Source organism: Theropithecus gelada, chromosome 16 (assembly GCF_003255815.1).
Source record: "Theropithecus gelada isolate Dixy chromosome 16, Tgel_1.0, whole genome shotgun sequence".
Classification (NCBI taxonomy): domain Eukaryota; kingdom Metazoa; phylum Chordata; class Mammalia; order Primates; family Cercopithecidae; genus Theropithecus; species Theropithecus gelada.
In genome coordinates, this window is record NC_037684.1 from 8,163,652 (window position 1) to 8,190,507 (window position 26,856).

The 26,856-nt window shown below is 42.0% G+C and overlaps 1 long non-coding RNA gene across 1 annotated transcript; it reads right to left on the reverse strand.

Moving 5' to 3' along the window:
- Positions 1–9,245: 9,245 nt before the first annotated feature.
- Positions 9,246–21,764, reverse strand: LOC112610293. Its single transcript, XR_003116305.1, has 5 exons — positions 21,629–21,764; positions 18,740–19,020; positions 18,358–18,614; positions 14,396–14,560; positions 9,246–9,429 (listed from the first exon to the last, which is right to left on the reverse strand). It is a non-coding gene; the product is annotated as an uncharacterized LOC112610293 (long non-coding RNA).
- Between the last annotated feature and the right edge of the window lie 5,092 nt (positions 21,765–26,856).

Consider the following 26,856-nt stretch of genomic DNA (forward strand, 5'->3'; position numbering starts at 1 on the left):
ATTCAATTTGATGGCTAATAAAATGCTTCTACATATCTCTTCTTAAAAACCCTCTTTAATTGACAATACTCATTCGCAATTAGCAGTATGGTTTACACAAAGGCATCAGATATTCTATGATTCTTAAAAATGCTCTTGTGTTATTCAGTTGGTTAAACATTCCCCTCTTCAATCAGGTCTACAATACCTATTTGCTTGGCACTAGTGGTAACAGAGATTGGTTTTGGAGTGGGTCAATTTGGCCCAGATTTTTAAGCATTAACCTAATTGTGTATAATTATGGTCTTTTTGGTGAAGTGTATGACAAAACATTAAAGAACTTTTCAGACAAACTCATTTGCAAATCAGGCAATTTAACCCCCTACTAGACCACATGCCCATATTTCTGCTGTGGCAAATTTATTCGTTTATGAATAAATAAATGAAGTCAGGAATTAATTTACTCTCTATGACCCTGAGATTTCTACTCTGAGATGCAAGGAGGGGGACCCTCTTCTAACCCTGGGGAACCTAAGGCCAGTCCTGAGCCTGGTTTCTGGGGAGGGTCAAAAGCTCAGGGTACAGCCTCCTGCCTCTGCAAAGAATAACAGGCAGGAGAGTTAAGGAAACTGAGATCTACAATCAGCTCAGCTCGAATGCTAATTTGCTACTTAACATGTGCTGGGTACATGCCACTGCCACCACCCCCTAATTGGGGGGGGGGGAAACATTCTGTTCTAGTAAACAGATGACATTATAATTTGAAACTCCGTGACCTCGAAATACAACTTTTCCCTCTGGTTTGTCATCCCCATAAAGAAGGGTTAAAGATCAACTATTGTAAAACCAAAGCATCTCTTTGCTGTTGGTTGGTTTATAAATAAACACCTCATACAATACCTATTCCCATTTAGTTACCTGGTGAACACTTAGCAAGTACTTTGTCATGACAAGTATACCAGGGAAGCGTGTGAAGCAAAGCCAGACATTTAATGGGTAGTTCACCCAGATTTTGTCTATAGCTGGTTTTCTTTTTTCTTTCCAGGCAAAACCTACGGTACCAGTCCACACTGAGTGGACCTCTGGGGCTCCCAACTGCCGATTGACCTGAACCCCAGAGTGAACTCGTGTTGCTTTGTGGCTTCAGGAAACCTTGTAACATCTCTGTGCTGTTTTTTCATATGTGCTAAATCATTCCTGAGGCCTCCTCCTCCTGCTGCAGTTTGACAAGCCTTGACCAAATCATAAACTCCCAGTTAATGGGATAAAAATGAGCTTGAATCTGGGATTCTGGTCATTAACCCCATGTCACCATCTGGTCCAGCAGTTTGATGGCAGGGCTAGGTGAATTCTAATCACCCAACACTTGTTAAACTGCAGATTCCTGCTTCCCCACCCCTGCTGACTCAGCATCTCTGGGGTGGGGCCTACAAAGGCTCTCTTCCTTGATGGGGTTATTGAGGGCAGCTCTGGTAACCCACCCAGGACCAGACCTGATGAGGAGTTTCTCCTATGCATCAGGCACGCCGGGTCTGTTTGCGGAGTTTCATACTTGGATTTTCCTCTGCCTGGAGAGTTCCTTGCAGCTGGCTTCTTCTGTGTCATGGCCCCAGAGAGGTCTTGGCTGGTCTCCCTATCTCCACCCTCCACCATGCTCACTATTCCATTACAAGTTTCCTTTTCTACCCAGTACTAATCATTTTCTGCAGTTCATCTCATCTCCTTGTGAACTATCTGTTGGTCCCACCAGAAAGTAAGTCTCCACCTAGGGGCAGAGACCCTGCCTGGCTTGTTAGAAGCTATATCCCCAGGATTGAAGCATATGAGAGATGCTCAGAAATATAAAAATTAATGAACAAATGAACTCATGAGTGAATTTGTTCAGCTCTGATGCTGAGGTTCCCTCTCTGAGATGAAAGAATGGGGGACTTTCTAATCCTGGGGAACCTGGGGCCTGCCCTGAGCCTGGTTCCTGAGGCAGGTGAGAGGCACCTCCTACCACTCAACCCCGTCGATTGTTACCCCCGCCACCCAGGGAAGACCTCACTGGAGCCAGAGTCAGTGTAGGGGGCAAGAGGAGTCTGTGCACCCAGAGAATCTTGGCTGAGGTTGCCTGATTTTAAAAATCCTGACTTCAGGAGCTATTGACCAAGTACTCCTTAGCTTCATTGTCTACAAAACCACAGGTGCAGGTGAAAGTTGACATTAGGTATGAACTGAATACTGTTTAGCTACCCTATTCAAAAAATTGTTTTTGTTTGTTTGTTGAGACAGGGTCTCACTCTGTCACTCAGGCTGGAGTGCAGCGATATGGTCATAGTTCACTGTGGCCTCAAATTGCTGGACTCAAGCTCTCCTCCTGCCTCAGCCTCCTGAGTAGCTGAGACTACAAGGTGCCATTACATCCAACTAATTTTTTAAATTTTTTTTGTAGAAATGAGGGATCTTCCCATGTTGCTCAGGTTTGTCTCGAACTCCTGACCTCAAGGGATCCTCCTGCCTCAGCCTCCCAAAGCAGCGGCCACAGGCATGGGCACTGCACTTGGCGTAAAGAAATATTCTGTCTTCACTTCTAACTTGGAATGAACTGCTTACCTTGACACTTCCCATACCGGCTTCTCTCCACTTTTCAATCTAACAGGATAATGATGTCATACAGAAATAACTTACAGTAGGTATTTAGTAAATGCTGGTGTGCAATATGAAATAAAATTCACAAGAGGAATTCCAACCTGTTCCTTATCCTCAAATAACTTTTTAATCGTCAAAAATTAGTCTGAAATTTGAGTCCTTGCCCTTCAGTATAAAATCAGTAGCTTCTAATTTTCCCTTATTTTGTTTGCTTTAAAGAGGCACACCTACCTATAGTCCCTTAGTCATGTAAAGGCTGACACCTCCCCACTGGTCTGAAGTGGGGCTTCTGGACCATGCCTGATCGCAGCCATCTGATCCTAAAGAACCTTTAACCAGGTACCTTTGTTTAAAGAAACAAAAGTCCTCTCCTAAATAAAAAAAGCAGGCCTGGCTCGAATCTCTCCAATGGGTGAAGGAAAGTACCCAGGAGCAGGAGACTTGGATTTCTGATTTTATTTCATGTTGTCTCCCTCCCTCAAAGGTGTGAAACTCCACCCCACACCACTCCTTTCCTATTCATCCTCTACTGGAAGTGTTTTTCTCTAAATAATTTTTATTTTCTATTTTTGTCTGTATGTGTTCTCGTCTTTTATTCTACTTCTGCCCCTCTTTCCCCTGGGAAGGAAAAATAGAAGAAAGAAGCCATCTCTGTTTGCTTTCTCTCTGTCACTCAATCTCTGGAGCCAACTGCTTCACAAATAAAGAGAAATGCACAGAGAGTCCCTGAAGCCCACCATCAACAGACAGACTTTCAACAAAACTGTATCAGCACCACCTGATACAGGTGGAGAGGAACAATGCTAGAGAAGTTCGTCCTTGCCTGGTGCCTGGGTGGAACTTCCTCTCCCCCTTGTGTTCTACGCGTGTGGTTACAGCTGCCTCTGATCTTTGGTGACCAGCGGTTGGCAGTGGTGGTATTTTAGCATACCTTGATCATCGTGATTATTACACAGCTTCCTTTACTCAACAACCCCACCTACCTTCTTCTAGCCATACCCCCCACCTCCTCCCATCTCTATCCATCTCTCCACTTTTTAAAAAAATACTTGTGTGTACAGATCACAGCGCACTTCATTTATGTGCCTATTCACATTTGATGACTTCCATATTCCCCACACGAGTAGTTGTGTATTCATTTTAATTCACTTTATTTATTTCCTATCTCTTTCATAAAATAAAATGAAATAAAAGTAATGAAATGAGAGCCGGGCGCGGTGGCTCAAGCCTGTAATCCCAGCACTTTGGGAGGCCGAGACGGGCGGATCACGAGGTCAGGAGATCGAGACCATCCTGGCTAACACGGCGAAACCCCGTCTCTACTAAAAAATACAAAAAACTAGCCGGGCGAAGTGGCGGGCGCCTGTGGTCCCAGCTACTCGGGAGGCTGAGGCAGGAGAATGGCGTGAACCCGGGAGGCGGAGCTTGCAGTGAGCTGAGATCCGGCCACCGCACTCCAGCCTGGGCGACAGAGCCAGACTCAGTCTCAAAAAAAAAAAAAGTAATGAAATGAGAATAAGAAAGAGAAAACTAGAACTGAGGGGGAAAAGGAGAAATGCATCTATGTTTGTAATCACGTTCATCTTTCTCCATGCATCATTATGCGTACTATAATGAATTCATTACACGTATTTTAACATGTAGGCACTACATGGGGATGTGGTGTGTACTTACCACCTCTATAGTGGTAGGCACTGCAAAGGAACATACAAAAGGTAAAAGGCATAGTCTCTACTCTCATGGGACTTTTCACCTCATGGATGAGGCACTCATAATGTCTTTCATCTGTGTCCCACTTGATGTGGAACTCTTTAGTAGTCATGATCCTATTCGATTTCCATAAGCAGAAGAGGGGTCACTGTTTCCATGTTATGACAGAGGAAACTGAGGTTCAGAGAGTGGAAGGACCCTGATGAGATAATAAATGGAACTGGGACTCAAATCCTGGTTTCCTGACTCAACATTTCACGTTCTTTCTACTCTGTCATTATTCATTAGTCAAGTTTCTCCACAGACAACTCACTGAGCCACAACATATGAAGCAGCATGGTAATGCCACTAGACTGGTCATGATCAGAAGACGTGGCCCCAGGGAAGAGAAAGCAAGAGAGCTGGAGAGAGCAGAGAAAGCATCAAGGAAGGGCTTGGCTGTGCAGCTCTAGCTGGAAGTCCTTCATTTCAGTCCCCGAGTGTCCCTGTGTGTCTCATCTAAAAAGCAAAAAAAGAGGAGAACTAGAGCTTATGGTTGAAGGCGTGAGAATGAGGTGTCTTTTCCCTCTATCTCTGTAATACACAAGTATAAATACTATATATACATATGTATATGTGTTCCTTTTTTCTGTGTCTGATTATGCATGCAATTTAGCAAGGATTTATTGCCTAATTTTGGTCTGGGCACTTTGCTAACGCGATGGGGGAGGATATCAAGAAGTAAGGGACACAACTTCATTGTCCCCAGAGACTCCTGGGGGTGGACAAGGCAAGGTGTCTGTTCATACTGCTGGGGGAGCTCTGGATTAGGGGACATCAGGAGACATGACATTGAAATGTCCTACACAGTTCTCTGTACAGATTGGATTCCCATGGAAGAAAGAAAATCAACATGTATTGGGAGTCAACATCTCATTCAGTCTTGTGAGTTTATTCTGCCTGTTTTTCAGACAAGGAGACAAAGGTTTCAAGAGGGTAAGTAAATTGCCCACAGTGTCACTGCTGGTGTGAGAATGAGCTTTGGGGTCATTGAGTCATGTGCTGCCCAGGTACCTTGTAAGGCCGTGAAGTGTTATGGGTAAGGGTTTGGGTGCTGCCGTCCAGGTGATTGTGGATGTAAAGCCTGGGCCCACCCACACCAGCAGTGTTGTTTGAAGCATGCTGTTGAACTTGCCTAAACTTCAGTTTGCTCATCGGTAACATGGGAACAGTAACAGTGCCCACCCCATAAGATTGATGGGAGGATGTGATGAGCTAAAGTGTGTAAAGTACCGATAAGTATCTAATAAAGTCCAGTAACTGTGTCACTATTAATACCATGGTTATAATCACTACTTTTGTCTAAAGGAGACCCAGGTGACATGAAGCTATTATGCCCTGTGGACTTGAGATCTTGAATTAGGGTTTGATTGTGAAACTACCAGACAAGTAGTGGGATTTAAATACTCATAGACCACGGTCCATCTAGGTCTCGTGGGACAAGGAAGGGACCCTTACAGTTGATTACCCTGAGATGGGAGAGGAAACTCTTCTAGAGGCATTTACACCTTACTAAGCATTTCTGGTATATCAAGCTCTCTGCTAGCTTGTGAGGATGTAATGTTCATTAAGACGTGTTCCCATAGGCTCTGGTCCAGCTTCTACCAGTTTTTAGCTGGACCACTGGTTTCTCCTAAGACAAACACAGGAGCCAGATGACTTCTGTAGTGCCTTGTAGATCTAGTCCAGTCCTTGGTGGTTCTGTGAACATTCACCCAGGCTCTGTCCCATAGAAGTACCAGCAGTCTTTCCAGGGGAGAGACTAAGGGACTCTTGCTCCTTCATCCTCTGTAATGATTTGGAGCCTGAACAGCCTCCAGCCTGGGCCAAGTGATCTTGGAGGATGCACTTCTTTATCCCAGTCCCTCATCAGTGCCTCCTATAAGAGCCCCACCTGCTTTTCTGAGCAATTGACTCCTACATCCATATATCTCTACCACTCCTCAAACCAAACTGCCAACCACCTCTAAGGCAGCTATTGGTTTCACTGACCATAATGGAGGGTGTTCTGTGTGTAGTCACAGCACTAAACATCAGAAGGGATTCAAAGAGGAATCAGGCTAATGCCTTTCATCCAAGGAACCGGCAGATGGATGAGCCAGACTGGCATGCACGAAGTCAGCACAAGGGAATAGGCTGTGATGAAGCTGGGTGTGCAGGGGACTGAGAGAGGAATTAGCATTCAGTTTCCAATCCTAGTGCTGTAGCTGGCATTAAGGCATTCTATTACTCTCTCCAGACACAGTCAACTTTATTCTTCAAGATAGACACTTGCTATATATCAATAACTATGCCAAGAATGTATATGCATTATATTAGTTAATGAGAGTTTCTCAACTTTAACACTGTTGACACTTTGGGCTGGATAATTCTTTGTTGTGGGGAGCTGTCCTGTGCATTGTAGGATGTTTAGCAGAACCGTTGGCCTCTATCCACTAGACACTAGCAGCGCCACCCCCTTCCCCAATTGCAACAACCAAAAATGTTTGCAGACATTGTCAAATGTCCCCTGGGAACAAAATCACCTTCAGTTGGGAACCACTAAGTGAATCCTAATATAGACCAGTGACATAGGTACAGTGATCATTTCTACTTTACAGTAAACTGAGGCACAACAAGGTTAAACCATATGTCCCAGGTCACAGAGCTAGGAGGAGCTGGGAGCAGGGCCAATCTGTTTCCACAGCCCTTAAGCTTACTGTCCTTCCTACTTTGCCTATCTCTGCATGCATGGTGATGAGAACTCTGTAATACTCAATAAACCCATGCAAAGATGAACCATTTCTAATGCCAAGCCCCACTGTTTATACTACATTTACTATCTTACCTTCCATAAACCACACAGCAACTCTTCAGTGTAGCTCCTGCTCCCATTTTATATAGGAGCACACTGAGACCTGGATTGACAGGAAGGGATTGCCCCAAGTCACAGAGCAGAGCAGCTATCTGTGGCTGGCTTTGGGCCCACGTCTTGTAGTTCTACACTCTCCAGTACTCAGAGAGTTGAGTAAACACCCATTAAACTATGGGAGGCTGGCAGGCAACTTAATAAAAAAATAAATGCAAATCCAGCATGATGGATATATTTAGCAGATAAATTATTACGTGATGGTATAAAAATAGATCAAGGGAGAGCACATGAAATTGCAAGCCTGACTGTGTGAGAGACAGGGAAGGCGCATGGAGAGCGTCGGGTACATTTAATTAACTTTGCTGGGAAAACATTCAGAGGCTGCCACCTGAAACCAAAACATTCATGGGCTCCACTTAAAGCCACAATACATGTAGTCCTATTGAGAAGAGTTATAATCCGATAGAGTTTGAATTCATTGATTAAAACAATGTCAGTGCTCAAATGCTTTGGTGGGTAAACCTGATTCTCACCCGTATATGGGATAACCAGGCATGCATTTGTGGGCTGTGTGACCCATAAGCTCGCTGACATTAAAATGTCCCACTCAGTTTTCTATGCAGATGGATTTCCATGGAGAGAAGGAAATCAGCATGTATTGAAAGTCAACATCTCATTCAGTTCTGTGAGTTTATTCTGCCTATTTTAGGCAAAGAGACTAAGGCTTCAAGAGTGCCACTGCTGGTGCAGGAATGAACTTCCAGAAAGAGTCAAGTTCATTGAGTCATGCCACCACCCGGATGCCTTGTGAGGCCACTGAGTGTTGTGGGTAAGGGTTTGGGTGCTGCTGTCCAGATGACTGTGGGTTTAAATCCTGGGCCCACCCACACCAGCTATGTTACTTGCAGCATGCTATTGCACTTGTGTAAACTTCAGTTTGTTCATCTGTAAAATGGGAGCAATAACAGTGCCCACCTCACAGGACTGATGGGAGAATGTAATGAGTTAAAATGTGTAAAGCACTGATACATATATATTAAAAGCTTGGCAATGATAAGATGCCATTATCAATATGATTACTGTAACGCTAATGTCTAAAGGAGGCCCAGGCAGCATGGAACTATACCCTGTGGGCTTGCGATCTCTCTTTGTTGCATGCCAAATGGAAAGCATACAGTCATGAATCAGGGTTTGAGTGTGAGAGCAGACAACGAGTGAGATTTAAATATTCATTAGTCAGGGTTCATCTAGGTCCCTGGGGACAGGAGAGGATCCTCACAATTAATTTCAGGGCCCTTTTCCCTGAGATGGGTGGGGAAACTCTGCTGTGGTCATGTACACTTTATTAAGCACTGCTTGAAATCCTCCCTACTACGAAAGTGCTGTGATTTCAAGATTTCCCTCTTTTCTGGGAAAACCATAGCACAAGAATCTACACTGTAAACCCTACGCCTACTTAAGCCCAGAAGGAGCCTGTTACCTCATACAAGAATCTTATTTTGCCTTGAGAAGAAGCAGTTATCAAGTGCTCGCGGGGCTTCAGCTGTTTTCACATCCATTTCATTTTGAAACACAACTGCCCTGCAGATCTTGTGACCCTTGTCTGATAGGCGAGGCACCCAAGAACATGGGAACGAATGCATGTGCTCGTGGTTTTCATAGAATTTGGGGCATTGGAAAAATGGAAGGTAGGTGCTTCTGGGTCTCAGAAATTTGCACGTCAGAACCCCTCCTAAGGGGTGTCATACATGTCTCTGAGTCTTGTATACGGAGATATCCAAGCAGGAGTGGAAAAATGTTTTTTAAAAAGTAACAAAGTCAGGCCTAGTCGATATGACTCATTATAACATAACATTTTCCCCTGTCTCTCAAAACAGGAGAATTAGCTCACTAACTATTATATAAGCTCTTTGAGGAAAGAGAACAAGTCTAATTGAGCATTACATCCTCAAAGACTGGCAGAAATCTCAAAACACCAGAGATGCTCAAAACTATGGAAAGAAAAAAAAATTGTCCTCAAAGAAACAAAACTTCAGCACATATTCTTCTTTTTATTCAAGTATCCACTGATTTACTTTCATGGGCCAGGCTCTTTGGTACAATGTGCATGTGGCAGTTCAGGTCCCCACCCTCCTGGGACTTGGTCTAACCAGTGCTTCTGCACAAATGAGCTTCCAGCAGTTACATATTCTCTGATATTGCAAGATGAACCATAGGCCCTTAAAGAAGAAAATAAAAAAGAAAGAAAAAGCACTTAACAATTGCATTCTTTGTGTTTTTGCCAGAATGGACCAGAAACTACTAGCAATTATGCTGAAGCCATTAGTGCAAAGCCAATTTGCTTCTAGAGTTACAGTTGCACTCTAGGAACTTGAGCTACACTCCAGAGAGATCATTAGTTGTTGTAGACATGTTACTGAGGGCAGTGGTGTCATTTCCAGTCTGGAATGCCCTCAGTCAAGTGTGGGAGCAGAAAATGGGGGTCAACATAATTAACCTCATATGATTTTGGCAGGACTTCTTGCAAAATCACCCATATGCACTTAACATTTCTTTCAATTGAATGATCTCAGTGCATCAGTTTTATCAAAATATTTATCTTTTTCTTTTTTATGTTCCCACCTGGCTGACCTTTTTTTCCTTTTTTTTTTTCTGGCTTTCAATACAAACACCTTTAGCTTACTTTCTTTTATTCCCTTCTCCCTTCCTATCCCCAATAGCAGACGGTTGTAACTAATGGAACTCACACGTATTGCTGGTTGATGCCTTTGCTAGGATTTTCAGTACCATAATCCTTTCACCAGATCATAACTCTCAGGAGAAAACGCCTCACGTCTCCCTTTGTAAAAACTTTCCTTGACTTTGTTTCAATTGAATCACCTTCACTGACCCCAGGCCTCCATTAACTATATCCATCCAAATCATCTGTTTCACCACTCAGTGCCCGAGGCTGAGGCAGACATCCCGGCAGCATCCCATCTGACCCAGGAGATGACAGAGTAGGGCTGACAAGGATTCAGGAGTCAGTTCTGGGTTCCAATACTGTTTCTACCAGTCACTGCTGGAGATGGGCCCTTCAACGGCTCATCGGTAGAATGAAGATAACAACATTTATCAGCTTGTAAGAAATAAAACGGATAAGTATGTGAAGTTTCTATCAGTGTGGATTTAGAAGCCTTAATTCCATCCTCTTCATTCAACAAACATGCCCTGAAATCCACCTATATGCGTTGCACACGACATAAGTTTTACAGCTGGGTGTGTTGGCTTACGTCTGTAATCCCAGCACTTTGGGACGCTGAGGCAGGAGGATGGCCTGAGCCCAGGAGTTTGAGACCAGCCTGGGAAACATGGTGAGATCCTGTCTCTACAAAAAATTTTAAAACTTAGCTAAGCATGGTGGCATGTGCCTATAGTCTCAGCTCCTCAGGAGGCTGAGGAATGAGGATTGCTTGAGCCCAGGAGTTTGAGGCTGTAGTGAATTGTGATCATGCTGCTACACTCCAGCCTGGGTGATAGAGTGAGACCCTGTGTCAATCAATAAATAAATAAGTAAAATAGTTAAATAAAAATTTTGCAACTGGTATGAGATATTTCAGTAATTGGGGTATAATTATAGTCACATATTTTTGTTGTTGTTAAATGAATCACTCAAGCCATTTCTCCTAATCAACATGAAGTCCAGAATCTCTCTCCTTGCTTCTTGATATTACTTTATCTTCCCTATATTTATTCTCACCACTTATCCCAGAGCTCCAGGGCTTTGTCAGTCACTCTTGCATTACAGGGATGCCCAATCTTTTGGCTTCCCTGGTGCACATTGGTATAAGAATTTGTCTTGGGCCATACGTAAAATACACGAACACTAACGATAGCTGCTGAGCAAAAAAGAAAAAAATGTTTTTAATGTTTTGAGAAAGTTTACAAATTTGTGTCGGACCACATTCAAAGCTGTTCTGAGCGGCGGGTTGGACAAGCTTGCTTTAAAATATCAATCAGGGCCATCTCCTCCAAGGGCAAGTGCAATTGCTCCAAACTACCACCAGAGGTCACTGTGGAATAATGATCTCATACAGGTGTAGAGACACTTCCCACCGCAGCCAAGGCCATGCTGGTGCTGGCCTAGATCACCACACAGTGGGGAGCTATGGTTATATTTCCCTTCGTTCACATGCACACATATTCAACTGTTGTTACTCAGGTCTATACACCGTGTCAGGGGAACCAGGTGCTGAGACCCTTCCGGACTCATTTACACACTGAACTTCAACCAGGTCTCCCTGAGCAATCTACCTGGCCCCTTCTCTTCAGCCCATGAACCCTGGTGACTGCCACCATTCTCTGGCCTGCTTATTTCCCTCATCAAATGTTTCTAGGATCAGGGTTACCATCTTGTTCCTTTTCGGCCTTGTGGATCTACAGGATCCATTTGCACATTGGTCTACACCTTCCCAGGTCCCTACCTAATAAAGAGAGACAGTTGCTGTTTCTCAGAAAGTGTCTCCAACAGTATCCATCCCCTTCCTGACAACACATACACAAAGTCTTTGTTACAACCTCAGGAAAATGACTGCCTCTCATAAAATAAAATGTGATTGTCCTTCACAGAGAAGGGCCAGAAGCTTCCCTCCCTCCCCTTCCAAATGATTGCTGTTGTATCTGGCCAGATGCTCAGTCTTAGGTACTAACAACGTAAAGCAAGCAAACAAAACATTGCCCTGGAGAAGCTTAAAATCCAGAGAAAAAATCAAGAAACTCCCAGACCACTCCAGGCAGGAAGGAATTGCCCTGTTTGATTAATTCTCATCCCATCAGACATGCCTCCAAGGAGACCAAGAAATCCTAAGTACCAAGGACCATGAGAAGAAGATGGCTGAGGAGGCATAAGAACAAAGGGAACCTTGAACAAGCAGACCTCTGTCATTGCCCTATGGGCTCTTTCTAAGTGCTGCACAGACAAAACCAATTCACCGAGACCATGGTACTGCAGTAGAGAAAGAGTGTAATTAATGCAGAGTTAGCTAAGCAGAAGAATGGGAGTTATACCTCAAATCAGTCTCCCCAGGAACTTAGAAGCTAGGATTTTTATGGATAATTAGGGGGACAGGGGGCTAGGGAATGGATGCTGCTAATCGGCTGGGGATGAACTCATAAGGATTCAGTCCTCATGTGCTGAGTCTGCCTCTGGGTGGGGGCCACAGGACCAGTTGAGTCTTGAGTCCCAGATATGGGTGGAGTCATTTGGCTGTCAGAATGCAAAAATCTTAAAAACATTTCAAAAGAGCAATCTGAGGCTTTACAATGGTGACGTTATTTATAGAAGCAACTGAGGAAGTCACAGATCTGGCGACCTTTGGCCACATGACTCCTGAGCAGCAAGGGATTATAGAAAGGCAAGCTAGGAGACAAGGCTGGTTATCCTTTAGCTACATCTCCATCTTAGCAGAATTCAGGCCCCTCCCAGAATCCTACTCTTGTGGTCTTTCATTAGTCTTACAAAGGAAATTCCAGTCCCTGAGTAAGCAGGGGATTCATTTTAGGGAGGAACTGTTATTATCCATGCTTCAGAGTTAAATGTAAACTAAATTCTTCCTATGGTTAGCTAGGCCTATGCCCTACCTGTGAGGCTAGAAGGAAGATGGAGTCAGCCATACTAGACTTCTCCCACTCTTGTAATCTTTGCAAAAGCAGTTTCAGCCCCACCCCAGCCACCCCACCAGCAGATATAGCCCTTTATGGAGTTTTAGGGAGGAATGAGGCTCATGAGTTAGCTGTGGGTAGGCCAGGAGAAAAGCCAATTTCAAAATCCATCTCCCTTTTCCATCCCTCGCACTTTGTGAGTAAATGCAGAACTAAGGAAGTGAAGTGAGTGATGTCAAGGACAAACATCCCCTCACCTTCTAGTTAATTCCTTTTGACAACACAAGGCCTGAGGCACTTCAGCCTTAAACTGTGTTCAATGCCTTTGTTTTCTTTCCAGGGAAATGCAGCAAGGATGCTGCCATGATGTGCATACTCAGGATGTGGGAAAATACAAGGAGGAGGGGTTCGAAGGCTTTGCATAAATAAATCGAATGAGGTTGAGCAACTGTTGAAATATGAGGAAATTGCTTCCAGCAGTTTAAAGTCTTGGCTTGACTCGTAATTTAACCTTGAATATAGTTTTCAAAAATCATTAAATCCCCAAAGCCTTCATCTCTAGCAGTGATTAGCCATGATGCAGTAAGTAGAAAGTTAATATATTTATTTATGAGAAGGTATGTAATGCACGAAAAATCTATCCATTCAGCACTCATGTAGTGAATACGGACTGATTACTTGCTCAGTTACTAGCACTGTGCTAAGTGCTGAGAGGTAGGATGATGAATAAACACAGCCTCCTTCCCCCCAAGGAGCTTACAATCTAATAACAGGAAGGGACAAGGAGTCAACATTTATGGAATACTGCTGCATGGCGGAAATTGTGCTAGGAATTTTTCACACATTAATCCCTATAAGAACCATGCAATTTTCCCTGTATTATATATTAGTCAAGTGGTGCAGCTGTCTGGGGTAAATACCCAGGGTTCATCATCTCACACCAAGAAGATGAGGGACACGGGCACACACAAGGAGTGAGTTTAGGAGTGGAGGTTTAATAGGCAAAAGAAAGAGAAAAGAGAACAGCTCTCTCTCTTGTGAGAGAGAGGGGTGCCCAAATGGGAATTCTGGCCCATGGTTGAGTGCACCAGATTTTACAGTCAGGCTTGAGGAAACGGTGTCTGATATACATAGGGTCCACGGATTGGTTGGACCAGGTGTGTGATGCTTACATAGCATGTGGGTAAGACTGGCCACCCCACCCTAATCTTATGCAAATGGGCTTTTCACTTGGCTGGTGCCATGTTGTCTGCTCCTTACTGTACACATGGCTGGCAAAGAGAAGAGGACATGGAGCCACCATTTTGAACATTCCTAGTCCCAGGTAGCCTTCACCCATGCAAGCTTCCAGCTTGCTTGTCTATGTCTGCCGCTCAATTCTACAGGATGCTGTTTGTTAGAAAAGGAAAGGATTTGGGGGCTACTTTTCCTTAAAAAAGGAAAACCTTACCAAGGACTCCCATATCCTCACTATCTGCCTAAATAATTTCCTCTTAAGTCCTATATCATTAGTAAACTAAGGCTCTGAGAGGTTAAGTAATTTACCCAATGCCACCTGGTTACAACTGGAAGATCCAGAATTCAAACCATGGTCTGTTTAATTCCAAAATCTGTGCACTTCTTATCACTTTCTTCAAGGACAGAGCCAAACAGGAACAGAGGCAGCCCAACTCCCTTCTGTACTGAGCTCTGTTTTCCTGGTTTGCCCATCTGTGTAACAAAATGGTGAGTGCAAATGTTAGTCGGGCCTAAGAAAGTCATGGTCCTCTTCCTAACAAAGTGAAGAGTTTTATTTTAATTTAGAGTTACATTAAGAAAACTAAAGAGATGAGATGAGAAGGTAAGAACTCCCTCTTAAGGATAATAGGAAGGAAATAATGTGTTAATAACATCAATAGTTACTATAGTGCTTGCTGTGCACCAAGCACATGCTATGAGTAGGGCATAAATGGCTTAAAATTCTCAGACAACCCCATGGGGTAGAAGCGGTTATCATCCTCCCTTTACAGAAGAGAAAAGCGAGATGTGGAAAAGATAAGGAACTTGCTCAAGTTTACACAGCTGGTTAGTGGAAGAGCTGGATTTGACTCCAGGGTCTAGAGTGTTAGAATGAGAAGCAGATATTGTATTGATGGCAGTAAAGACAGACAGATAGATAGATAGATAGATAGATAGATATAGATAGATAGATAGATACATAGATAGATACATAGATACATAGATAATAGAAAAATAGATAGATAGATAGATAGATAGATAGATAGATAGATAGATAATAGATGGATCATAATCTGAAGAACCCAAGGACCTACCCTCCAGTTGAGATGTGAACCTGCTACTCTGGCAACGTAAAGGCAAGATGGTCCCTGTGGCAATGTTCTGCCAAGATTGACCCCAGCCCTTCTCCCAGAGAAGAAGGTCTTGCATTTGTGGTCATCTCTAGATAGTTATTGTGTATCTGGTAACTCATGACTCTGTTGCTTCTCTGGTGACCCAGCACCCTGATCTTACTTATCTGACCTGTAGCAGAGAAGAAAGCAACCCCTGTGCAGAGCTCTCAAAACTTGCCTTCTGAATGTGCATCACTGAATGGGACCTTGGTAGGGCTGTTTCCTTATTGGTTCTTGGCACATTTCACCAAGAGATGGCAGTGGGTGGGGAAGGGCAAAACTTCAGTGTTACAGGGTGTCCTTTCGCTTCCAAGATAAATGCAGTTAAACCTGAATGGGTTGGTTGCAGATGCTCCAAAGCCAAACTCTTGCTTGCCTCACTTCCTAGCTTGTGTCAACTCACCCTTTAAGTCTTAAAATACTGGATCACTGCCCATAGTAAAACAGGTAACACAATTTACAGAGCAATAGCATAATTAGCACCCAAACCTTAGATATTTTGGAAATGTAAAGGGAGCCAATCAACAATTACCCTGGAAAAATAGGCACAAATAGGACGACTCTAGACACATTGAATATAGAGTCACCCTGCTTCTATAGGACCATCTACATGACAGGCACGAAGTGTCACACATGTAGGAACCCATTTAATCCTCATGGCAGCCTTTTATATGTAGGAGGATTTATCATCATTTCTATGTTACTAATGAAGCAACTGACAGTCACAATCCCATAGCCAGAAAGCAGACATTGCTCTTAACCTCTGTGTTATAGTTTCCATCCCCCTCAAACCAGCCAGCTCCCTGCAAAAGAAAAGTATGTCTTTTCCCTGACTCTGGTCCTAAGTTCGCCCTCTGACAGAGGCTTGGAGAAGAAGGCAAAGGAAGACAATTGTGGGCAGAGGAAGAAAAGAGGGCAGCCAAGCCTATGATAGAAAGAAGGGCCACAGGATCTTTCTAGTGTCAATCTCTAGTCGCATCACACATCTTTATGACTTCAGATGGGCATTTCGGGCCTTGAGGTCACAAAATGAATAATGATCCTTACATTCCTGCATCTGCTATTGGGGCTCACCCTGTTAAAACCATGGGTAAGGACAAAAAGATTTACAGTTCTCAGCCTCTGTACCTACCTACCCCACCTGATGGCCCTCCCATCTCTCCTCAAGTAATGGTTCAGTGACACCCATGCAGCCTCCCAGTTGCCATGGAAATGGCAAGGATGCCTCTAATAGGAAGTAAGAATGGAAGAAGCTAATTGTGCAGATTCCTCAAGCAATTCCTGAGCAAATTTTCCCATTACCCTTTGCATCTAGAGTCAAGGATTTCTCTGGGTTACAGGATCAGCACTGAGGCTTTCAACATCCTCACCCTGGCAAGCTGGTTGCCTCCTTTTGCCCAGCAGTGCCACAGTTCTACTACGCACAGCAACTCAGCTCTCTTCTTTCAGCTGTACTCCTTTCATGAGATTGTAATTCTGAAACATGCAGTGAAACTGGAACAGGAACAAGAAAGGGAATTCTTCTGTGATTACCCCAAACCATTTGTTGTCTGTAGAAAACTTATATTGGTGCATCCACGGGCAGGGCGTGAAGAGAGAGTCCACAGAGGAGCTCCACCCTCTCACCTTCCCAGAGATCTAATGGTGAGGACCAGCACTGAGGTCAATCAGAAATACCTGCTTTCTCCCGCCTTCATGAGAGATGGTTCTATTTACCCACACAGACACATTCTCTTTCTACCTAGGCATATCAACCTAATAGGAAATGGAGGCTCTGAAGGCTAGTTTTACAAAGGGGTAAAGGAAAGTCTAGGAGGAAAATAGGTAGGAGAGTGGAGAAGTTGGGCACCAAGAGAGCAGAAGCATTGAAAATACTCGGATTTTGCCTCCATGGAGATCTCTTCCATCTCTAACATTTAATGTTCCAGAGATAGAGTGAAAAGACACAGAAAGTTAAAGCAGTATCAGAAAGTTTCAGAAATGCCCGCAGAGCAGCAGGGGCTGGGGCTCCAAAAAACACACTGCAGGGACACTTCTTCCCATGATTTTCTAAGGACCAGATGTGCCTCTTCCTATACTGTGTGTGAATCCCAAACTCCCTTATCATACATTTAAACTGTTTGCCTAACTGTCCAACTCTTAATTAGGTGTGCAACTGGGGAGTCAGAGACAATGTACAAACGAGCAAACAATCCTCAAACTTTATTTCTGTTATTGCTTACAACTTCCTCCCACAGGCATTGAGTAACCAAGCTGATTTTTTTGCCCTACAGTCATTTCCTTTCCCACCTCATTTTCTAATCCAAACGTTTGAGGGTCAAGTGCTTGGGGCCTCCTTTAAACCACCAGCTGGAAAACAGTCCTCAGCAAAATAGAGGCATGAATAAGAAACAAACATACATGTAGACAGAAAAATTATTCTTGTGTGAGACTCGTCTTTGATTTCAGTTTGGGAACTGAGTTGAATTCAATGCTGTCTCTTCATCTCTTTCTGTTTAACTGCAGGAAGCACAGGGTTTCTGACTTCTCGACATGGTAAAAAAAACAAAAACAAAAGCAAAACACCAAGCCCCTTAGCCCACAGGTGACTGTCAAGCCTTTGTTCCCTTTGCTGCCACTGAAGCCAGACTGGGGCCTCTGACTAGGTTTCTGGGCTCTCTCCTACCTCTATGAAGTAATTCTAGACTCACTGAGCTCAGTGACTCCATCCACTGCAGCTCACCGCCTAATGTGTCAGGCCCACAACTGACCAGAATAGACTTCCTTTCTCCTTTCTGTCTGCTCCCCATGGAGCAGTGGAGAACATTCATTTGCATACACCTTCATTTATTGTCCTTCCAAAGCCTTTGATATCGAGCACACTAAGATGGGAATCCTCATTTTACAAAGATCAAGGCAGAGAGAAGAGAAGGGACTAGCCTAGGATCACACAATTGACATGTCATCGCTGTGAGTATTTTAAATGCAGGTTTGACTCCCAAACCTATGCTCTCCAGCACTCTTCTTCCAGGTTTTCAGGTCCTGATTGTTGGAGAAGAGAGGGCAAGGGGTGTTGTTGGAGGTAGGAGGAAGTAGGTCAGAAACGAAAAACATACTAGAGAAAAAGATGTTGCTCACTCTATTCTGCAATTTTTCCTTGGGTCTTCTTTCCCTTCTTGGCTGAGAGCATGCATTATTTATCCCTCACACACAGAATTTTTGCAGTCATAATAAAGGTCAGAAAGGGAGGAGAGAGTTATCTAAATCTACACTATATCCGGGTGCACTTAGAATGACATATTGAGTCTAATGGAATCTTTTGAGAAACAAAACAAAGACATGAGCCTCAACGTTTCTTGTTGCAGTGTTTCTCCGTCTTCTTTGCTCCCTTTCTCCTTTTCTTCCACAAAAAAAAAAAAAAGAAAAAAATTTGCAGGCAAGTTGTTACCCCTTCCAGACCCACTGCCATTCCTCTGTCCCTGAACTGTCCTTTGAGATAACCTCAGTGCTCTTTTCATACCTCAATCAGGAAGCCTGGGATGAGGCTCTCACTCTAATGCATTCTGATGTAAGCTTTCCCTTCTCTGATTTTGGAACCCCCTTGGATAGCTTCAAAGTTCTCTTTTAAAATCCTCAAACCTACTCACTTTAATTAAAACAATAAATATGTGCTCTGTAGCGTTTGGCGAGAGTGACTTTGGGGATATTAAGGCATAAAAGAAAACAGATGGGATGTTGCAGCTCCAGAAAAGATGGACCTCCCCGAGGCGGGCACTTGCCAGTTCTGTGATGCGCCTCCATCTACAACCAACAGGGACATTTTCGTTACTGGTTACCAACCTTTTTGTTCTCTTCGGGTGACAATCCCTGACCTGATTTTCAGTCATGTTCAGTCACAGTGAGCTGTCAAGCTGGTCTGTCTGCATTACAGCCAGAAGACCTGCCCCTTTTACAAAAGATCCCCGAGTATAGGGCTATTTAGGTTTTTTTGTAGTATCTGAAGGAAATCAGCCTCGCTCAGGAAAAGGGGTTCAGAAGCATTTCATTCCACTGTCATTCCTAGGACCCCTCCAAAAACAACAACCGAAAAGATAAAATATTGTTTTAATTGCTGAAGCAAGGAAACTAGCAAATGTCTCCAAACAATAAATTATTAATTATATCTGTCAAATGCTGTCTTGATGGAGATGTAAGAACCAGGTGGGAGACCACATTTAATGCTTCCAGTTTCTGGAAAGGTGAGGATTTCCCTGTGGGAACTGCCCTTGTCCCGAAGTTGACCCAGGGATTCGCTGAGTGGAGTGGCAGTATCTGGCATTATCTACAAGTTACAAGAGAGGTGGACATACATTGTAGAGAACAAATTCATGTGGAATGGAGAAGAGCGACTTCAGGAGTAATGATGGTAATACATATTTTTAGATATCCGGATAACGAATAAATGACAATATAGCATAAAGATAAAAAATAAGGTTGTACAATATTGAAGGAGAACAAAGTTGGAGACACTACCTGATTTTAAGACTTGCTATCAAGCTATAATAATCAAGACTGCATGGTACTAGGGAAGAAAGAGACAAATGGATCCATAGAACAGAATACAGGGCCCAGAAATAGACCTACAAAAATATAGCCTGCTGATCTTTGACAATGGAGCAAAAGCAATAAAATGGAGGAAAAAAAAGTCTTTTCAACAAAAAGGGCTGGAACAACTGAACATGCACATGCAAAAACAAACAAACAAACAAACAAAAACAAAAAACCCACAACTGTAGACACAGACCTTACACCTTTACTGAAAATTAACTGAAAATGGGTCACAGACCTAAGTATAAAATGCAAAATGACAAAACTCCCAGAAGATAATAGGAGAAAATCTAGATGACCTTGAGTTTGGAGATAATTTTAGATACAACATCAAAGGCATAATCCAGAAAAAAGAATTGTTAAGTTGGACTTCAGTAAAATTAATAATTTTTGCTCTGCAAAAGACCCTGTCAAGAGAACACTGTGGTGTTACCTGGCCAGATCCTGAAGAAAATAATTGCAAAAGGCGTATCTATTTGATAAAGAACTCTTATCCAAAATATACAAAGAACACTTAAAACTCAACAAAAAGAAAACAAACCTGATTCTAAAAAAAAAAATGAGACAAAGACTTTAACAGAAATCCCACCAAAGATATTCAGATGGCAAATAATTACATAAAAAGATGTTCCACATTGTATACCATCAGAGAAACACAAATCAAAACAACAGTACAATACACTGCACACTTATTAGAACGACCAAAATGCAGAACACCAACAAATTCTGACTAGAATGTGAAGCAACAGGAACTGTCATTCATTGTTGGTATTGATGCAAAATGGCACAGCCACTTTGAAAGACAGTTTGGTGGTTTTTTACAAAACTAAATATACTCTTACTATGAGATACAGCAATCATGCTCCTTGGTATTTACCCAAAGGAGTTGAAAACTTACATCTACAAAAAAACCTGCTCACTTTTATTTATAGTAGCTTTATTCATAATTGCCAAAACTTAGAAGCAACCAAGATGTCCTTTAGTCAGTGAGTGAATAAATAAACTACCATACAGGAGACAATGGAATATTATTCAGCACTAAAAATAAATGAACCATGGACAGACTTGAAGAAAATTTAAATGCACATTACTAAGTGAAAGAAGCCCATCTGAAAAGGCTACAAATTGTATGATTCCAACTATATGACATTCTGGAAAAGGCAAACCTATGAAGATAGTAAGAAGATCAGAGGTTTCCAAGGATTAGTAGGAGGGAGAGATGAACTGGAGGAGTACAGACGAGTTTTAGGGCAGTGAATCTATTCTGCATGATACTATAATCATAGACACATGTCACTATACATTTGTCTAAACACATAGAATGTACAATGCCAAGAGTGAGCCCTAACATAAACTTTGGGTGATAATGATGTGTCAATGTAGGTTCCTCAGTTGTAAAAACTGTGCCCCTCTGGTGGGGGATGTTGATAATGGGGGAGGCTGTGCAGGTGGGGCAGGGGTTATATGAGAAGTCTGTGTTCCTTTCAATTTGGCTGTGAAACCAAAACTGTTCTAAAAAAATAAAGTGTATTAATAAAAATAATTTTATTAGAGAAGGATGAAGAAGAAGAAGAAGAGGGAGAAAGGGAAGGAGAAGAAGGAGATGAAAAAGAAGTCTGGATTCGAGATGGAAAGTAAATTTTAGTTGACCGTTTCCCTTGTGCCAGGCACTGTGCTAGATACTTTAAATATACATCTTATTGTGCTTTATTCTCCAAATAGTGCAAGATCAAGATTCTTATCTCTATGTTATGTGTTGTAATTAAATTGATAGTTATAGAATTTAGATCATCATAACAAGGTCAAACAACTAGTAATAGACATGTTAACTCAGCTGTACTGATGGCAAAGCCCAAGCTCCTTCAGTTACATCCTCCTCCTCCTCATCATCATCATCACTCACAGCATCTTCATCTTCATCATCACCGACATGCATTGAGCTCTCAGATGCATCATCCCTGTGAACACGCAATCTTTTTATTTAATTCTTGCAGCAACTCCATTTTGTAGTCAAGTACACTGGTGTTCAGATAAACTTAAATAACACTTTCCAGATTGCACATCTGGTAAGCAGCAGAGCCCAGAGCGATCTGATTCCTTCTTTTTAACCATGCTGATCTGCTGTTTCTCACTATCTTCAGATAAAGCCCATGGTTCCTTTTACTGGATAACAAATCATTTTTCCTCCCTTGTACGTAGCCTCCTCATCTACAAAATGAGCAGTTTGTAGGAAATGATTTAAGATTCCTTTCCAATCTAATCTGACAAACTAATCTAATTTCAGAGCAGTCTCGTGGAGGGAATGCTTTTGCTTTGGGTTTGTATTTCTGAAATAACCTGTCTTCTCTCTTCCCAGGAGACCAGCAGTAAATACACAGATGGATAAAACGCAAAAGAACCTACAAATCCTGTACAATGAAATCATGTGGCAAGAATGTGGTTATTCTGAGAAACAGAATAAAGCAGCCTTTTGCTGTGCCTTTTCCTGTGCCTTTTCACACAGCTGCCAATCAATGGTACACGCTGGCATACTTTCAGAATAGCTGCTCTGTTTAACCCAGTGACCCAGAGGCAGCAATTTGGAGCTTAGCAAGTGACATCCCATGACATCCAGGATGCCCTCCCCACCTACCTGCACCCAGTCAATCACCAAGTCACAAGGATTTCACCTCTGGAATAATTTCGATCACCACCCCCATTCCCAATGACTTTGTCCAGGCTCTTATCTCTTAGCTGGACCATAGCAGTAACCTTCTAACTGCCTCTGCACACTATAGTCCTCCCTCCTCTGTGTTATTAGAGTAATATTTTTCACATGCAAATCTGATCATGACACTCTCTTAAATTAACCACCTTAAATAGTAAAATTTAAAAAAAAATCAACAACTCATATTAAAAAGCCATTCATGGGCTGGGCACGGTGGCTCATGCCTGTAATCCCAGGACTTTGGGAGGCCAACATGGGCAGATCATGAGGTCAAGAGATCAAGACCATCCTGGCCAACATGATGAAACCCCATCTCTACTAAAAACACAAAAATTAGCCGGGGGTGGTGGTGCACACCTGTAGTCTCAACTACTTGGGAGGCTGAGGCAGGAGAATCGCTTGAACCCAGGAGGCGGAGGTTGCAGTGAGCCGAGATCGCGCCACTGCACTCCAGCCTGGGTGACAGAGCAAGACTCCATCTCAAAAAAAAAAAAAAAGCCATTCATAATCTGACCTTTACCTATATGTTCAGCTTCACCTGTCTCTCATTCCACCCTTTTATTTCTCAGCTTTACTGAACTTACATTCATACTTCTTAGAGATGAATGAATTTCCATGCTTTCATGACTTTTTTTCTTCTCACCCAGAATGCTCCCTGTTTCCTCCCTGAGTCGTGGACTCTATGCCTGCTCATGTGTCAAGATGTAGCTCAACTTCCAACTTCACTACAATTATCAATCTCATGATGGGTTCTCAGCTAGAGTTAAGCCCTCCCACAGCTCTAAATTTCTAGCACTTAAAAGACAACATTTTAGATAATTGGTTTTGCATTCATTGTCTTTATTGGAATGAAAGCTTTCTAAAGAAAAGGAAGGTACCTAAATATTTAACAGATGGCACAATGCATAGTACTTGTGAATACCTGTCTAAGACTAGACTATGCAAGTGGCTCTCCTGGGTGAATTAATAAATACTCAAATAAATAATTTAATGAAGAGAAGAGCAAAGGAGCACCCACGCCAGAATATTCAAGAAAAGTATTTGATAAGATCACTTTGCAAGAGTTTATGAGGTATATCCAGGAAACACATATTAAATGTTATTTGACCATAGATTCCATAAAATTATGCAGAAAACAAAAGAATTATATGATCGAGAACTTCTCCAACAGTTTCTGATGGTCTAGTGAAGAAATCAGTGTCCACAGTCATGAAATAATAAAAAAGAATTCAATATACCACGAATTAAATTATGAAATTAATAAAATCTGAATAAAAAATCTAAGGGGATTTTTTATTAATTATCAACAGAATGAAGTTAATTGGGAAGATCAAAAACAGGCGAGCACAATCTCAGTAAAAATCACAGCAGGTATTTGTGTGGTAATTGATAATCTTATACTAAAATTTATATAAAAATCCAAAGACCCAGGAATAGCCAAGGGAACCTTGGAAAATAATAAAGCTACAGGGCATATATTACCAGTGAGTAAGATCTATTTTAAGGTTTCAGTAATTAAGACATTGTGGTATTTGCACAAGAATAGGTAAGTTGATAAATGAGATAGAATAGAGACCGGGCATGGAGGCTCATACCTGTAATCCCAGCACTTTGAGAGGTGGATGCAGGTGGATCACTTGAGCCCCAGGAGTTCCAGACCAGCCTGAGAAACATGTCAAGATTTTATCTCTACAAAAAAAAAAAACAAAAACCACACAACAATTAGCTCAGGCATGGCGGCATGTGCCTGTAATCCCAGCTACTCCAGAGGCTGCAGTGGGAGAATCGCTTGAGCATAGGAGATTGAGGCTGCAGTGAGCTGTGACTACATCAGTGCACTCCAACCTGGGTGACAGAGTGAGACTCTGTCTCAAAAAAAAAAAAAAAAAAAAAAAAAAATAGAGTGGTTCCAGTCCTCCACATACATGGTTGCCTGATCTGTGACATACAAAAAATCATATTGCCTGCCCTTTTTGTATGTGTCTTCCTCTATTCAACCATGTTTGTGAGATTCATCCATATCGTCAAATATAGTTTTAAATCATTCATGCTCATTGCTGTGTAATATTCATTCACACAGTGTATATCACTTAGGCAGTGGAGAAAAGACAGTCATCTTAATCAATGGTTCTGGGTCAATTGGATACCCATATGAAAGGATATATTTGATCCTTCTACCTCACATCATACGCAAAAATCAATTGCAAGTGGATTGTACATCTAAATCTGAAGATAAGAAACATTAAGCTTATATAAGAAAACGTGATTATCATATTGGAGAAGACAAAGATTTCTTAAACATGTTACCAAAAATGCAAGCGTAAAAGAAAAAAGTAATGTATTAGATTGTATTAAAACATTAATGGTGTCATCAAAGGACCCAAAAGAGTGAAAAGGCAACCCAAAGAGTAAAAGATGATATTTGCAATATACATATCTAACAATGAACACAAATCCCAACTATATGAAGACCTCCTAGTAGTCAGTTTTTTTTAAAGCAACTCAATAAAAAGAAGGCAAAAAACTTGAAGATAGAGTTACATAGATACACAGATGACCAATAAAGCTACAAAAATGTTTGGCCTCATGAGTCATCATGAAAATGGAAATTCAAACCTCAGCGTCACTCGCACTAGAATAGCTAAATAAATAGCCCAGAAAGTACTAAGTGTGGGTAAGGGTGTAGGCAACTAGACATCTTATATACTGCTAACGGGATTGTAAATTACTACAACCACTCTGGAAAGCTATCTGTGAGTATCTGCTCTGAAGAATATGTACATACTCTGTGACCCAGTAACTTGACTCCCAGGAATAGACTGAACAGAAGTGCATACATATGCTCACCAATGAATTGCATGCATATGTTCACATAAGGTACTAGAACATTCATAGCAGCATTATTTGTAGCAGTTCCAAGTTTGGAAACTACCCAAATACAAATCAATAGTAGAATGAATGAATAGATCATGGCATATTTACACAAAGAAATATTATACAGCAATGGGCATTAACAATTTAAAACTATACTCAACAATGTGGACGACTCTCAAAAACATAAAGTTGAATGGAAGAAGACAAATACAAAAGGAGAAGCCATATGGTTCTTATCACATAAAGTCCAACAATAGGCAAAACCAATCTTGATCAAAGTCAAGACAGTTGCCACCCTTGGAGTGGGCAGCAGCTGGAAGAGAGCTTGATGGTTTGATGGTAGGATGGTGTTTCTGGGGTGCTGGCAATGCTCTGTTTCTTGATCTGGCTGCTGATTAGGCTGACACAGTCAGTTTGTGAAAAATGTAGTGGGCCATTCACCTATGAACTGTGGACTCTTCCTATGTATTTTACACTTCAGTAAAACAATTAAAACAGATTTTAAAATTTTTATGTAAGGAAACAAATATTAAAATATATAAAAGTACAATAATGTAAAAAGTGTGGTGTTGGCACAAGACTAGGAATATAGATCCATGGAACACAATGGAAAACCAAGAAAAATAGCTTGGTAGATTTAAGAATTAAGATGTGAGTAAGGTGAAATTTGGGATCAGCAAGAAAAAAGAGAATTCACCATCAACAGTGTTAGGACAAATTTAGTAATTGGTTAAAAGGGAAAAAAACACCTTCCTTAAACCACAGCCTGGGTGACAGAGTGAGACTCTGTCTCGAAAAGCAAAAAAAAAAAAAAAAAAAAGGAAAAGAAAAAAAGTTCAAGTGAATTTAACTTATTATACATACATTGTCTGTCTCTAAACTTCTATTTGTTTATATAAAAATATTTATATAAATATGAAACCATAAAGCAGTAAGAATAAAATGCAAGTAATTTGTTGGTGATATTGGAAGGTGGCCATTTGGTGATCTCAGAAATGAGAGCTGAGGAATAACTGTCTCAACATGAAAAGATACTTAAAAAAACTACGAAGATGGCCAGGCGCGGTGGCTCACGCCTGTAATCCTAGCACTCTGAGAAGCTGAGGCGGGCGGATTGCCTGAGCTCAGGAGTTCTAGACCAGGCTGGGCAACACGGTGAAATCCCCAGCTCTACTAAAATAAAAAAGAAATGAGCTGGGCGTTGCAGCAGGCCCTGTAATCCCAGCTACTCAGGAGGCTGAGGCAGGAGAATCGTTTGAACCCGGGAGGCAGGGGTTGCAGTGAACCGAGATCCAGTCATTGCACTCCAGCCTGGCAACAGAGCGAGACTCCGTCTCTACGGAAAACAAAACAAAACAAAACAGAACAAAAAAAACCCGACAAAGATAAAGCGTTATAAGTAAAACTAAAATGTAAATTAAAGATTGGAACGAAGGATCACTTATGACAAGATGGCTGCCCTGTAATCC